Genomic DNA, 13,011 nt, shown 5'->3' with positions numbered 1-13,011 from the left:
AAGGTTCTATGTAGACACCAGCTGTAACCATTCCATATTCAATGAGTTGGGTGGGTGTTGTTTTCAGTAATGTGGCCTTACTGTCAGTTTGTGTAGAGCAACCTATTTTCTTGGAAACAACTTGGATTATTAGGGATTTCCATGATTTTTTTTTGTTAATCTTTGCTGATTATCATTTCTTTTTTTTTTAACTTTTTTTATTGAGAAAAGGAGAAAAAAAAACAAGTTTCCTCCTCCCAGCCTCCCATTTCCCTCCCCCTCCTCCCACCCTTCTCCCCCTCCTCCCACCCTTCTCCCCCTTCCCCCACTCCTCTCCCCCTCCCTCTCCAGTCCAAAGAGCAGTCAGGGTTCCCTGCCCTGTGGTAAGTCCTAGGTCCTCCCCCCTCCGTCCATTTCTAGGAAGGTGAACATCCAAACTGGCTAGGCTCCCACAAAGCCAGCACATTACGTAGGTTCAAAACCCCGTGCCATTGTCCTTGGCTTCTCATCAGCCCTCATTGTTCGCCATGCTCAAAGAGTCCAGTTTTATCCCATGCTTTTTCAGTCACAGTCCAGCTGGCCTTGGTGAGCTCCCAATAGATCAGCTCCACTGTCTCAGTGGGTGGGTGCACCCCTCGTCCCGACTTCTTTGCTCATGTTCTCCCTCCTTCTGCTCCTCATTGGGACCTTGGGAGCTCAGTCTAGTGCTCCAGTGTGGGTCTCTGTCTCTGTCTCCATCCATCACCAGATGAAGGTTCTATGATGATATGCAAGATATTCGTCAGTATTGCTATAGGATAGGGTCATTTCAGGTTCCCTTTCCTCAGCTGCCCAAGGAACTAACTGGGGACCTCGGCTTGGGCATCTGGGAGCCACTCTAGGTTCAAGTCTCTTGCCAACCCTAAGGTGGCTCCCTTAACTAAGAATTGTGCTTCTGTGCTACCCTATCCAACCTTCCTTTATCCCAATCCTCCTTTTTCCCCAAGTTCCCCCCATTCTCCCCTTCTCCCTTTTCTCTCCCCATCTCCCCTTACCCCCATCCCACCCCACCCCCAAGAGTTTTTTTTTTTTCAACCAACAACTCAGTTGGATGAAACCCAATCCTGGCTCTGGAAGCTTCATTTGGTGACAAAAGATGGCTAGTTGGGAATCTCATCTCCTTCACTATTCGGAGACTTCACTGGGATTGCCTTTATATATTATAAAACAATTCCACCGCACTAGGTTTCCAAGCCACCCTTAAATGCCCTTCAATTTATATGATTAATAAATTCATTTTTGATAGGTTATCTTGGTAATTGTCAAAATTCAATTTGACCAGGTCTCGGGCAGTGTTACGTGATACCCTTCACTACCTTGGACTCCTCTACAAAGAAAGCCATCACCAGATGTGGTCCCTAGTTCTTGGACCAGACCCACAATCCAAAATAAACCAATTTTATGCCCTGGTGTATGGTATCATATCATGCTATTAACAACAGAAAGCAGAGTATACAATAAATGAGAATTTTAAAAAACGATGCATGCCATATTTCACCACAACCTGTTCACACAGGTTCAGCATGACAACCTAATCATGCCTACATGAACCTAATAGAATGGTACCAAAATATCCAGAATGCCAACGCTTTCTCTTTGATAGCTAAAAGCTATTAAGTTTAGAAAGAAAGTTCATATCAACTTTTTGCTCAACCAGATAAACTATCTGGTGGTAGCTAGCAGAAGCCCTGCAGTTTTCATTCTTCTCATCTCTGCATTCACTCACAGAATCTCATAAATGTTATCCTTCCATTGACTTCAAAAAGTCCAAAGTATTTTATTACTTCGATGTTAATTTTATAATACAATCAATATTAATTATTAGAAACTACCAGAAATCCAATGAAGAACAACTAACATGTACTTTGCTCTCTAGAATTCCTAGAGTCATGTAGGAAAAGACAATAAACAAGATTGACACATGGATGCACAATCACAACTCATCATAACTCCAACAAGCGGGCACTGGGAACACACTTAAGCATACTACAGGCTAGGAATGGCTCTAAGCTCTTTATTTTTGAAATTACCTAATATTCACAAAATAATGTGTATGGTTGGCTTTTCTATCGCTATTACTGTTGCAGATGAGACAGACTGGATAGACAGAGGCTCGGCAGTTAAGAGCATTTATTTGCTCTATGATGAGGACCAGCATTCAGATCCCAGCACCCACATTAGGCAGCTCATAAGTGCCTATGACTCCAGCTCCAAGGGATCTGTTGCCCTGCTCTGGACTGTAGGAACACCCATGCATACCTGTGCACAGACCCTCACAGACACACACATAATCAAAACAAAATAAATATTTTAAAAAATCAGTCTGTTGGCTCTTCTTACCACCACGTGAAAATACAGCAAACAGACATCTGTGTATAAATCAGGAAAATGTTTGTCATGGGACTCTTATTCTGGTTGTCCCTGGTCTCCCTGATCCTTGGAATCACCACTGGAAAAATTTAGAGGAGACAGAGCATAGTGAGTAAACAGTTGTCAAGGGTGAGTGTGAATACTGCCTCACCTTTGTCTTAGGCTAGCTTTATATGACTTTAAACCTCTGAATCAAACCTCTTTTCTTGAGGGACTGTATCCATCAAGGAGACTGACACACCTATTTGTTTGGACTCCTCCAGGAAGGGTGATGAAGTTGTGTTTGTTCTTTTAAGACTCGAGACTCCCAGAGTCAAGCTTAGATAGTTATCTACTGACGACCCCCAGGTGGCTCAAGATGCACATCTCCTCTCAGGGTCAAAGATATGATTCAGATATCACTCCTCTGGTGCAATACAAGTCAAAATAGCCTAATCTACATAAGACATGTTAGTAATACATGCTGGAATCCACAAAGTTTTTTTTACCTCATTGTACTATCAAGTGTGATTACAGTGCAGGATGGCTGAAGCCAAAAATATCCTAATTTATATTAAATATTAATAATCCCCATAGTTCTCATCCTTCTATAATATTATGTGACCATAGAACAAGATAACTGAAGTATAAGTTGTCCTAAACTACATCAAGCCAGATGCATTTTCCTTATTCAGAGTCCTGTGGGCCTTGAAAAGACAAGTTATATGCTCTACAAATATCCAAATGCAATAATGAAATAACAAAGATTCAATATAACACATTACCTTACTTTGTGCTATACTTAAAAATAAGTTCCTAGTTCAGGGCAATTCTCAGTTTACTACAGTCTTTTTTGTAGGGTTTGGCCTCTGATTACATCTCAGTGTTTATGCCCAAAGCTCTGGTTCCTGCAGCCTAACAGGCTAGGCTCAGTTCCACATACCAGCACACCAGTTAAAGCCAAGTCACGGTGAAAAGCAGAGAAAGCAGATTTAACCAGTTCACACCAAGGAAGAAGAATTATAACTGATTCAATTGGCCTCAGGTTTACCTTGAGATTCTGATATGAATTTTAGGTTTAAATAGGGGAAGAATTGTTGCAGGGACAGGAGGTATAAATAATTAAAGCCCAGGTCTGCCCCTGATTGCTTCAGCTCCATTCCTGTAAAATAGTCTCATAGTAAATGGTCTTTGGAGCTGGAGAGATGACTTGGCAGCTAAGAGACCTTGTTCCTCTTGCAGAAACCCCAAGTACAGTTCCCAGCACCCATAAGATAGCTCAGAATTGTCCATAACTCTAGTTCCAGGGCATCCTACATGTTTTTCTAGTATTCAAGGGCACCAGGCATGCATGTGGTACACAGACATACCTGCAGGCAAAACACTCACATGTACAAAATAATAATTTTTAAGATGAACAGAAAAGAAGAAAGAAGAGAACAATGAGGATGAAGAGGAGGGCCTTTGTGGTGATCTCTGAGTGGACCAACTTGATCACTAAAAGACTTGTTCTAGGACATTGCCCGCAAAGGATTGCTCTCACCCAGTAGTGGTTAGTCGAGTCCTGTCTTGGAGACTTTGCTGTTCTGAAATCCAGGGTAAGTGTAGGGTTACAACAGTGTCTTTTTGTGCTCTCAGCATCGAAGGTAGAAGAGCGAGGTTAGGCATCACTGGTTTTTAGGTAGATAGTCCTTGAGCATGTTTACATGTAAGAGTGACCCAGTGGAGATAGAGCAAAGTGAAGGCTGAGGTGCAAGATTTTCATTCTGTTTCTGGTTATGATCCCAAGTAAAGAGTCAATACTTCGTAGAACTACCTGCTGCAGTAATTTTAGACCAAACAATTATAGTCTATCTTCCTCCAGGCTGAGAGTTGGCCATGAGATCACTTTTAAACTTGGTGATGTTTTTATTATGTAAGTGTAGTCCCTGCCAAGTGCCAAAGGCAGTTCTTAAAAATTTTATTTCATACTTTAAACTTTCTGTAATAAATATGTAGGAGACAACATAATTTAAAATAACTATGTTTAATGGTATTTAGTTAACCAATTTATCATTTACAGAAGTATTATAAATATCTTTCACTGTGAAGATGAAGAGGGCAGTTGTTGGTTTTGTTTTTTTGGTTGTATTATTTTTATGTGTACAAATGTTTTGCCTGTGTGTGTGTGTGTGTGTGTGTGTGTGTGTGTATTCATGCACGTGTGCCTCTGTGTGTGTGTGTGTGTGTGTGTGTGTGTGTGTGTGTGTATTCATGCACGTGTGTATGCCTGGGGCCAGAAGAGGGCACCAGATCCTCTGGAACTGAAGTTAAGGATAGTTGTAAACCACCATGTAGGTGTTGAAAACATAACCAAGGTCCTCTGAAAGAATACCAAATGCCCTTAATCACTCAACCACCTCTCTAGCCCTGAAGATGAGTTTTTAATCTTCCTCTAAAACTCCTATTTTGTCCATTTATTATAAAGCTATTGTTACTACTCAGAACTGCCTTTGGATAGATAGTGAGTTTGATTCTAGCCCAGGCTACCCGAAGCTATATCCTAAAATACAAATTCTTTAACCAATAAAAGTGAAAATTAATGAAAGCTGCTATGAATTCACAGGCCATGAATATGGGGAGCAGCAGCTGAGAGTTCACCTTCAGTGAACTTCACTGCATGAATCTATAAGCAAATCTGTCTCTTTGGTGAGTTACATGACAGAATAACTTATTCAGGTGCTGAGTTGTACATAATTCAGAAGTGAAGGGATATCTGGAATTCTGGAATGAAGCTCTTACTAAAATTAGTCAAATTGACTCTTTCTCATGTGTGGTTATGTAATGGGACTGTCAGTGATTGTCTTGGAGACTGCTGAATTTGCTCCCTAGCACCAAGAATTAAGCAATCAGGAAAGACAGAAGAGCCAGCCTCAGGGAAAAGGAAAGTAACAGCTTCATACATTTGGGATAAGAGAAGCTAAAGGCTGGAAGTTGTCTAAACAGACCCTGGCTTGGATATTTTATAGAACCCCAACTATCCCCCCATTGATCCTATTTAGGTCTGGCCTCCACCCTCATGCCTTCCAGCCCTCCTTCTCACAATGTATTTGGATAAGAAGCAGTTTTTGAGTTCCTACTGTAGATACACCCCTCTAACTCTCCTTCAATTGTACCACACAGACCAGAAAGGAATTTGAATGCCTGACTTCTAAGCGTTCCTTAAAGACTAGAGTTTCAGGCCAGTGAGATGACTCCAAAGGTCAAAGCCCTCCTGGATCCCACATGGTAGAGAGCATCAGTTCCTGCAAGCTGTCCTCTGACTTCCACAGGTGCACCCCTCAACACACAATAAAAAGTAATAAAAATGTAATAAAACTTATAATTTCATCATCATTATTATTATTATCGTCATTATTTTTTGTTTGTATGGATCAAATCTCAGCCTTTTGCTAAAGTACACTCTAGATCCAGGAAACTAGGCCCATCTACCAGACATTTTAAGGGAGAAAGATCACTTTGAGGAGAAGAAAATGAAAAGACATAAGGGATTGGTTGTTTCTTATAAACTCTAAGTTCTTCAGGAAGCAGAGGAAACTCCGGTGAACAAATCCCTGGGTAAATTGTTGGCATGGACATGACTAGGCCAAGGACTCCAGGGCCTCAGACCCGTAGGAAATTAGAAAAGCCACTCCAAATACGAGCCAGCCTCAGAGGTGGCAAAGGTCTCTTCTGGGTCTGAATGCATTCAAGTGGCCAGTGTATACTAAAACTAGCAACTGCAGCTTCCTCCTCCCAGACATCTATGGCCTGAGAATGCTCACCTAAGACAACTCCTAGAGAGATTAGCCAAGTCCACCCTGCTAGACATAATGAACACACTGAGATTCCAGGTTGCCGCGGTAGTAGATGCCACTTCATCCGCATGCACACACCCTACCCGCCCCAGCTTTTCTGTACACAAGTCCGTGTGTCTGGCCTTTCTTCATTTCCTGCCCATACAAAGTCAGGATTCAGGACCCACGCCATGTGGGATGTGGAAAAGCACCTCACAGATTGCTCATTTGTTATGAGGATTTTCTCTAGGCACTGTCCCTTTGAAGCATTTATTGTATTTTGTGATGATTATTTGTTTATATTTATTGGTTTTGAGTTCTTTGAAACAGGGTATCACTCTGTAGCCATGGCTGTCCTAACACTCAATATATAGCCCAGAATGACCTGTGACTCACAGCAATCCTGCTGCCTCAGCCTCCCAAGTGCTGGCATGAGCTTAGCATTTGGCCTCTGTTGCATTTTCGTACAAGTTTTTAAAGCAATGTAATGACATTTTCTGATCATTTCTTTTGTGACATTATTGTTTTTCATTTCACTAAGAAAGGACTTCCTAACTCCAAAACCATCAGCTGTTCTGGTGTATATATTTTTTTAATTTTTAGAGCCTTCAAACTATCTGAAATTTTCTTTTTTGAATACCAAGAGACACGTTTTCAAATTTATTCTATCGTTTTATAGCTAATTTCATTGAACTCTAAAATTCACAAGAGGGGATAGCGACATAGCTCAGTGGTGAAGAACAATAGTTAAGAACTCAGGTTCGAATTCCAGCACCCACATGGTGGCTCTCAACCTTTTGCAACTCCGGTTCCAGGGGACTTGGAATTCTTCTGCTCTCTGCAAGTGCCTATATGTGTGTTATACACATACAAATGCCCACATATACTCATTAAAAATTAATTACATAAACAAGTATTTAAAATAAATTAATAAAGTAAAATTTACCATAACATTGATCTTTATAAACATTCATTTCTGCCATATTGAGCTGTTTTCCTTTTTTGCTTTAATGTCATAACTTAATGCTTGTATATTTAATGAGTTCTAACACTCGATTTTGTTAAGTAGTATAATATTAGATTATTAGGAGTTGGATCTTAACTGAATGGAAAAGTTCTAACTTGAATCATATATATTAAACCTTCATTGAGTCCCCCAGCACTGTTATATATGATATATATATATATATATATATATCATATATATAATATTTTCCTTAATCATTCTAAGCACAAAGAGGATATCAGGTATAAAACAAGGGAATCTGAATATAATATAGACTTGATAATATTAATAATAATGTACTTGTTTTGATTCATTAACTGTGACAAATTGCCCTGCTGATGCATGTTGTTCACCAAAAGGGTAACTGGATGTGGGTCATACAAGACCTGTTTGTACTATAGTCACAAACTCAAATTTAAAAATTTCTAATTTTAAAAAATTGCTTGCCAGACGGTGGTGGCGAATACCTTTAATCTCAGAACTCCAGAGGAAGAGAAAGGTTGATCTCTGTGAGTTTGGAGCCAGCCTGGTCTACAAAGCAAGTTCCAGAACAGCCGGGACTGCTACACACAGAAACAGTGTCTCGGAAGAAAGAAGGGGGAAAAAAGTTTGCTTTTAAGTTTATTAAAATGCACCATTAAGATTTCTTGTTTAATTTTCCATTTATACTTTAAAGCTAATTTGACCTTCCTACTGAGCAACCCAGCAGCGCCAGCAGTCGTTGGAGGAGAGGGTGTGGCTGCTGATAAGCTGCCCTTGCTCCAGCGAATAGCCTGCTCACTTAGATGTCACACGCCACACGTAGAGAAGGAAAGGTAGTGGGGTCGTTTACTGGAAAGAAGGGTCTCAGCAGAGCGGGGGAGGGATGAGAGAGGAGATGGGGTGACTGAAATTCGTTATATAAATGCACAAACCTGTCGAACAGTTTTTAATGGTCAGAAGGGGAAGAAAGAATGTGAGAACTGATGCGAGGCAGGACTGTAAAGCACTGTTTTCTTTGATCACAGACTCGAGGTACTGGGTCTGTCAACAGTCTTCCGTGGGAGGGGCTTATGATGTCCGGCCCCGCCCAGAGCAACTACTGGTGGCTGATGTATGCAGCAGGGAAGAGAGTCACTGTATTTAGCTGTGCTCGCGTGGACAGTTCCAAACTCATGGTCACACGAATGGCCCTGGTTATACTTAGTCAATCACAAAATAAAACAAAAAGGTGGGAATGTGAGAAAGGGACCTAAGGCAGAGGTAAGGGTGGAGCTTTGGCAAGCAGGGAGCAATTTAAGAGACAAGGTACATGTGAAGTTAATCAGACTGCATTGGTCATGCATGAATGAAATTGTCAAAGAATAAATTTATAAATATATATCTTATAGTGATGTTTCATTGAAATGGAAATAAGTATATAAATTAATTGCTGGCAAAGGCTGCTTATTCATTCCCAGCTGCCCAGATCTGAAATAATCACTCAGAAACTATATTACTTGCAATACTGTTTGGCCAATAGCTTAGGTGTATTTCTGGAAAATTCTTATATCTTAAATTAACCCATTTCTATTAATCTGCGTATTGCCACATTGCTGTTCCATCCCAGTGGCCTGTCTCCAGTGGGCGGCCTACATGGCTTCTCCTGACTCCGCCTACTCTCTCTCTCTATCTCTTTCAGGCTGGCTTTATTCTGTAAGCTATTGGCTGAAAGCAGCTTCTTTATTAACTAATGGCAAAAAAAAAAACATATTTACAGCATACATCACCTCCCACATCAATTCATGTGAGAGAAATTGAACAGAGATTTCTTCCAAAATTAAGGTATAATTCTGTAGCTCTCAAGTATTTTCTAAAGCTAATATTTATCCTTTCTACTTTTCCTAATATCCTCTAATCTTTCCATTTCATCATCATCATTATTATTAATTATTACTGTTGTTGTTGTGGCTGTGAACAGAGGACAATTTGAGGAAGTTGATTCTTGTTTCCCATGATGTGGTCCCTGGGGGCCGAGGGTCAAACTGGTGTAGTTTCCCTCTCCCACAGTCTTCCTAGTGAGGACTGGGGCTCTAGGAGGATTTTTTTTTGTGTTTATAGTGTATCTTTTATATGCTATCCTAGCAGGCCACCTGGTGCCTAAGAATCCAATCCATATCCTGGGAGCACTCTCACAGAAAATCTGTTGACACTGTCAGAAGTGTGGCTTGTCCTACCATCGGACTTGGGTCCAGTTTTTCGTGCCAAAGCAACCATCTCTAGGATCCTTGATGAAGAGGGAAGTTAGCTATGAATGTGTTGGTCTGTGAAACACAGAAGAGGCAACCCAATAAAGCACACGAACTTAGAAAAGCTGTTATCACTTGTCAGAGGAGGGTAGCATACATGGCAGAACCCTCTAGAACGGAAGATGCATCCTAGTAAGAATGTCCCTCAAGCAAATGGAAGTAAGCCACCCAAAACCTTTACAGGAATTGAGGGTATACCCCAAACAGACTTGATTAAAGAGTTCTAATTGGTAGATTTCAAGCAAATAGAGCTGAGCCTCATAGAGAGCATAATGCAAGGTGGGGGCTACAGGTAATCCAGTTAGGGGTTGGGGTCGGAGGGATGAGTCACGTGGGTAATGTCTGCATCACAGTGTATAGTCATGAAACCAAAAGAAAACCCAGGTAACCCTTGTAGATTTAACAGCAGTTGCATTTACTTACTTTTACTTGACTTTTTGAATTGCTAATTTGCGGGACTGGACAGCTGAGCAATCTATTGTTTGTGCCCCTAGAATCTGGGCCACGATAATAACAGTTTCTTAAATCACTTTCTAGGGACTTTAAGGCCACTTTTGTTGACAGCGCTGATGCTCCCATTGGGCCTGCACAGGTGTTCAGTAGATGACCCCCTTGATGTCAGCAAGCAAGAACCCACCTTAGATCATGCACCATTGTCTGAATTAACCTCTTGTCAAAGCTGGGAAGGCCTTTTATTGACACAGGGTTTTTCTAGATAGTGCAGGCTGGCCTCAAACCTGAACTCTCCTGCCTCAGCCTCCCAAATGTTGGGATCGTAGTACCCATAATCACACGTGGCTCTGCGAGGATTCATCATGTGTGCACGGGCCATTCACTGCTTCACTCTTCCTCATCTCAAGTCACCCAACTCATCCACCCTGAAACCCACCTGAAGTGTGAACCTAATAAGTTTTAACAATAAAAACCAAGAGTCGGCACTCAGAAATAAAATACTGGGAAATTGAATCCAAGAATACAAAGTGGGAAGTACACTTGAACGCATTGGCACATGAGACCACTTCCTAATATAACCCCAGTAGCACAGACACTGAGAGAAACACAAAAGAAAGAATTTGTATATATTCAAATTATATACCAAGTAATATAATATATACAATAAATATATATTAGATACATAAAGTATGTGCTGTGTATACAAAATTATATGTATTTTATATATATGCAAAGAAAGTAAAGATAGAAGGTAAATATTTATATGGTGACTATTTTCTATTAAGAAATGTATGGTCTACAGTTTTTATTACTTTTAAACTGTGAATGCATTAAATTATGTTTTTAGATCTTACTTTTTATTTTTTTGTGAAGTTTTATGTGATCCAGGCTGGCATCAACCTCACTTCACATAGTACAGGATGACCTTAAACTTCTGTTCTTCCTGCCTCCACCTCCTCAGTATTGGGATTACAGGAGCACACACCACATTCAGTATTACATAGTACTGAAAATCAAACCCAGGACTTTGTCAATATTAGGCAAGTACTCCACCAACTGAACCGCACCCCCAATCCTGTATCTGTAGCTCTCTTTGCTTTGGGAATAAACTCATTCATAAAACTGGTGCTTTTTTTGTCTTAATGATCCTAGTGTGACAACACTGTCAGGATGATTCATAGCAAACAGGTTGTCTAGTTCCTTGCATGTTCTTCTAATGCTCTTTTATAAAGCAATATATCATGTCAACCTGTCTGTCCCGTAAATGATACTCAACTACTCGTGTATGCATAATTCAGAGGCATATATTTTCTTTCTTTATTTGTTTCTCATATTTTGATGATTTGAAATTATTTTGGGAATTAGTTGTTCTTTGAATATTTGATAAAAATCATTCATAAAACTGTTTATGTGCCCCCCCCTAAGAGACAGACTTGAATATCTAATTGCTTTTATAGAATTACCTACTGAATTAAATATTTTCATAGGGGAAGCAAACTTTGCTGTTTTTCATGAAATGAAAAGTAAATGAGATTTAAATCAAACTATAAAATACACTGCTGTTTCCATCAATTAATATTTCCACTTGTCATGGTTATTGACTTTTGATAAGAATTTATTCTTGTCAATAAAGTACACAACATAACTTGAAATCATTACAAAAAATGAGATGTAAAAGTACTTCTGGAATCTAAAGGAACACAAAGTTTTTGGTCATCCCCAGGCCTGGTTAAATCTCTTCAGTCTCAATAAAGCTAAAACAGATTACATATCTTTTTCACAGTAAGTTCCCTCACCAGACATGTTCATAGTCTAGAGGAAATACACTGTTAGAAGTTTGCTTAGCTGTGTCCCACTGGTCTTCCTTTCTGGACAGAACAGCAAACTTGTCTAATTGCTACAATGGAGCACATATTCCCAAAGGCCTCAGTAAAGAGTGTAAGACATTTTTAGTTCTCCAACCTGTGTTTTATAAAAATTTTAGCTATAAATTGCCTTTACCACTTCAGTATCTTTCTTTAGGAGTCTTTAGATCTCCTTGCAGACTCCTGGTGTGGAGGGTGCCGAAGCCCACAAGAGGTTTCGGGGCTACTTCACCAATGGAAAAATGCCCTGATTCAGTGAGAATCCTGCCTCTCTACCTGAGTTCAGCATGACTCTGAATCTAAGTATCCCGAGGTCAGGATTTAGGTGGAAACCATGCATCTCTTTGGTGAGTGGTTGCTCACTCGTGATGACCATCTTGTGAGATCTATTCGTGCAAGTTGTAAAGGGAAGCCACAGAGGGGAGCATATCCCCCAAGAACAGAGACCACTGGCAAGCTTCCTAGGACTAGAACTAATTATCAGAAGAGAGAAAATGCTCCAGAGTGGAGTGAAAAGCAAAGAAGAAGACGGAAATGCTGAGAGGACTCCCTTGTGGACTAGAGGAGGCAAGTAGCATGCTGATCCTTGATTGCTTTATTTTCTAAAAGTAAGAAGCAGCTTTTCTTAATCTGGCTTATTTATCTATCAACCGCAAAAGTGTGACCACCGACAGCTGTGCTTAAGTTTCTGAGGTCCGTTCCTCTGAAGTTAAGAAAGGAAAAGAAAGAAAGAAGTGAGTAGCTAGGGATCTACATAGAAAAAAATGCTGGAGTGGAGCAGAATCTCAAACGTAGCTGGTAGTAGACAGGCTAGAGCAGCGGTTCTCAACCTCCCTAACGCTGCGACCCTTTTAGACAGTTCTTCATGTTGTAATGACCCCCAACCACGAAAATATTCCACCGTTGCCTCATAACTGTGATTTTACTACTGTTAAGAATTGTAATATAAATAGCAGATGGTGCAGGATGTTTAATACACTACCCCAAAGGGGTCACGACCCACACGTTGAGAACCACTTGGTTAGATCATCGTGATAGCAGAACTTAGGTAGATACATGAAGTAATTGACAAAATCATGTTTAGGAATCTCCATCCATTAGCGTTCAGGTCCCAGGATACCTTACAGAAGGTCTAGGTAGCATAGTGCATAAGTCTAATCTTAGGGTCAAACTCCATGAGTTCAAGGTCAGCCTGCCTACATAGTGATTCCAGACCAGCCAAGATTACATAAAATCAT

This window comes from Microtus oregoni, unplaced genomic scaffold (genome assembly GCF_018167655.1).
Source record: "Microtus oregoni isolate MIOR12 unplaced genomic scaffold, Mior012 000115F_ref0000277, whole genome shotgun sequence".
In the NCBI taxonomy this organism is placed as follows: Eukaryota; Metazoa; Chordata; class Mammalia; order Rodentia; family Cricetidae; genus Microtus; species Microtus oregoni.
This window is presented reverse-complemented; position numbering follows the sequence as displayed.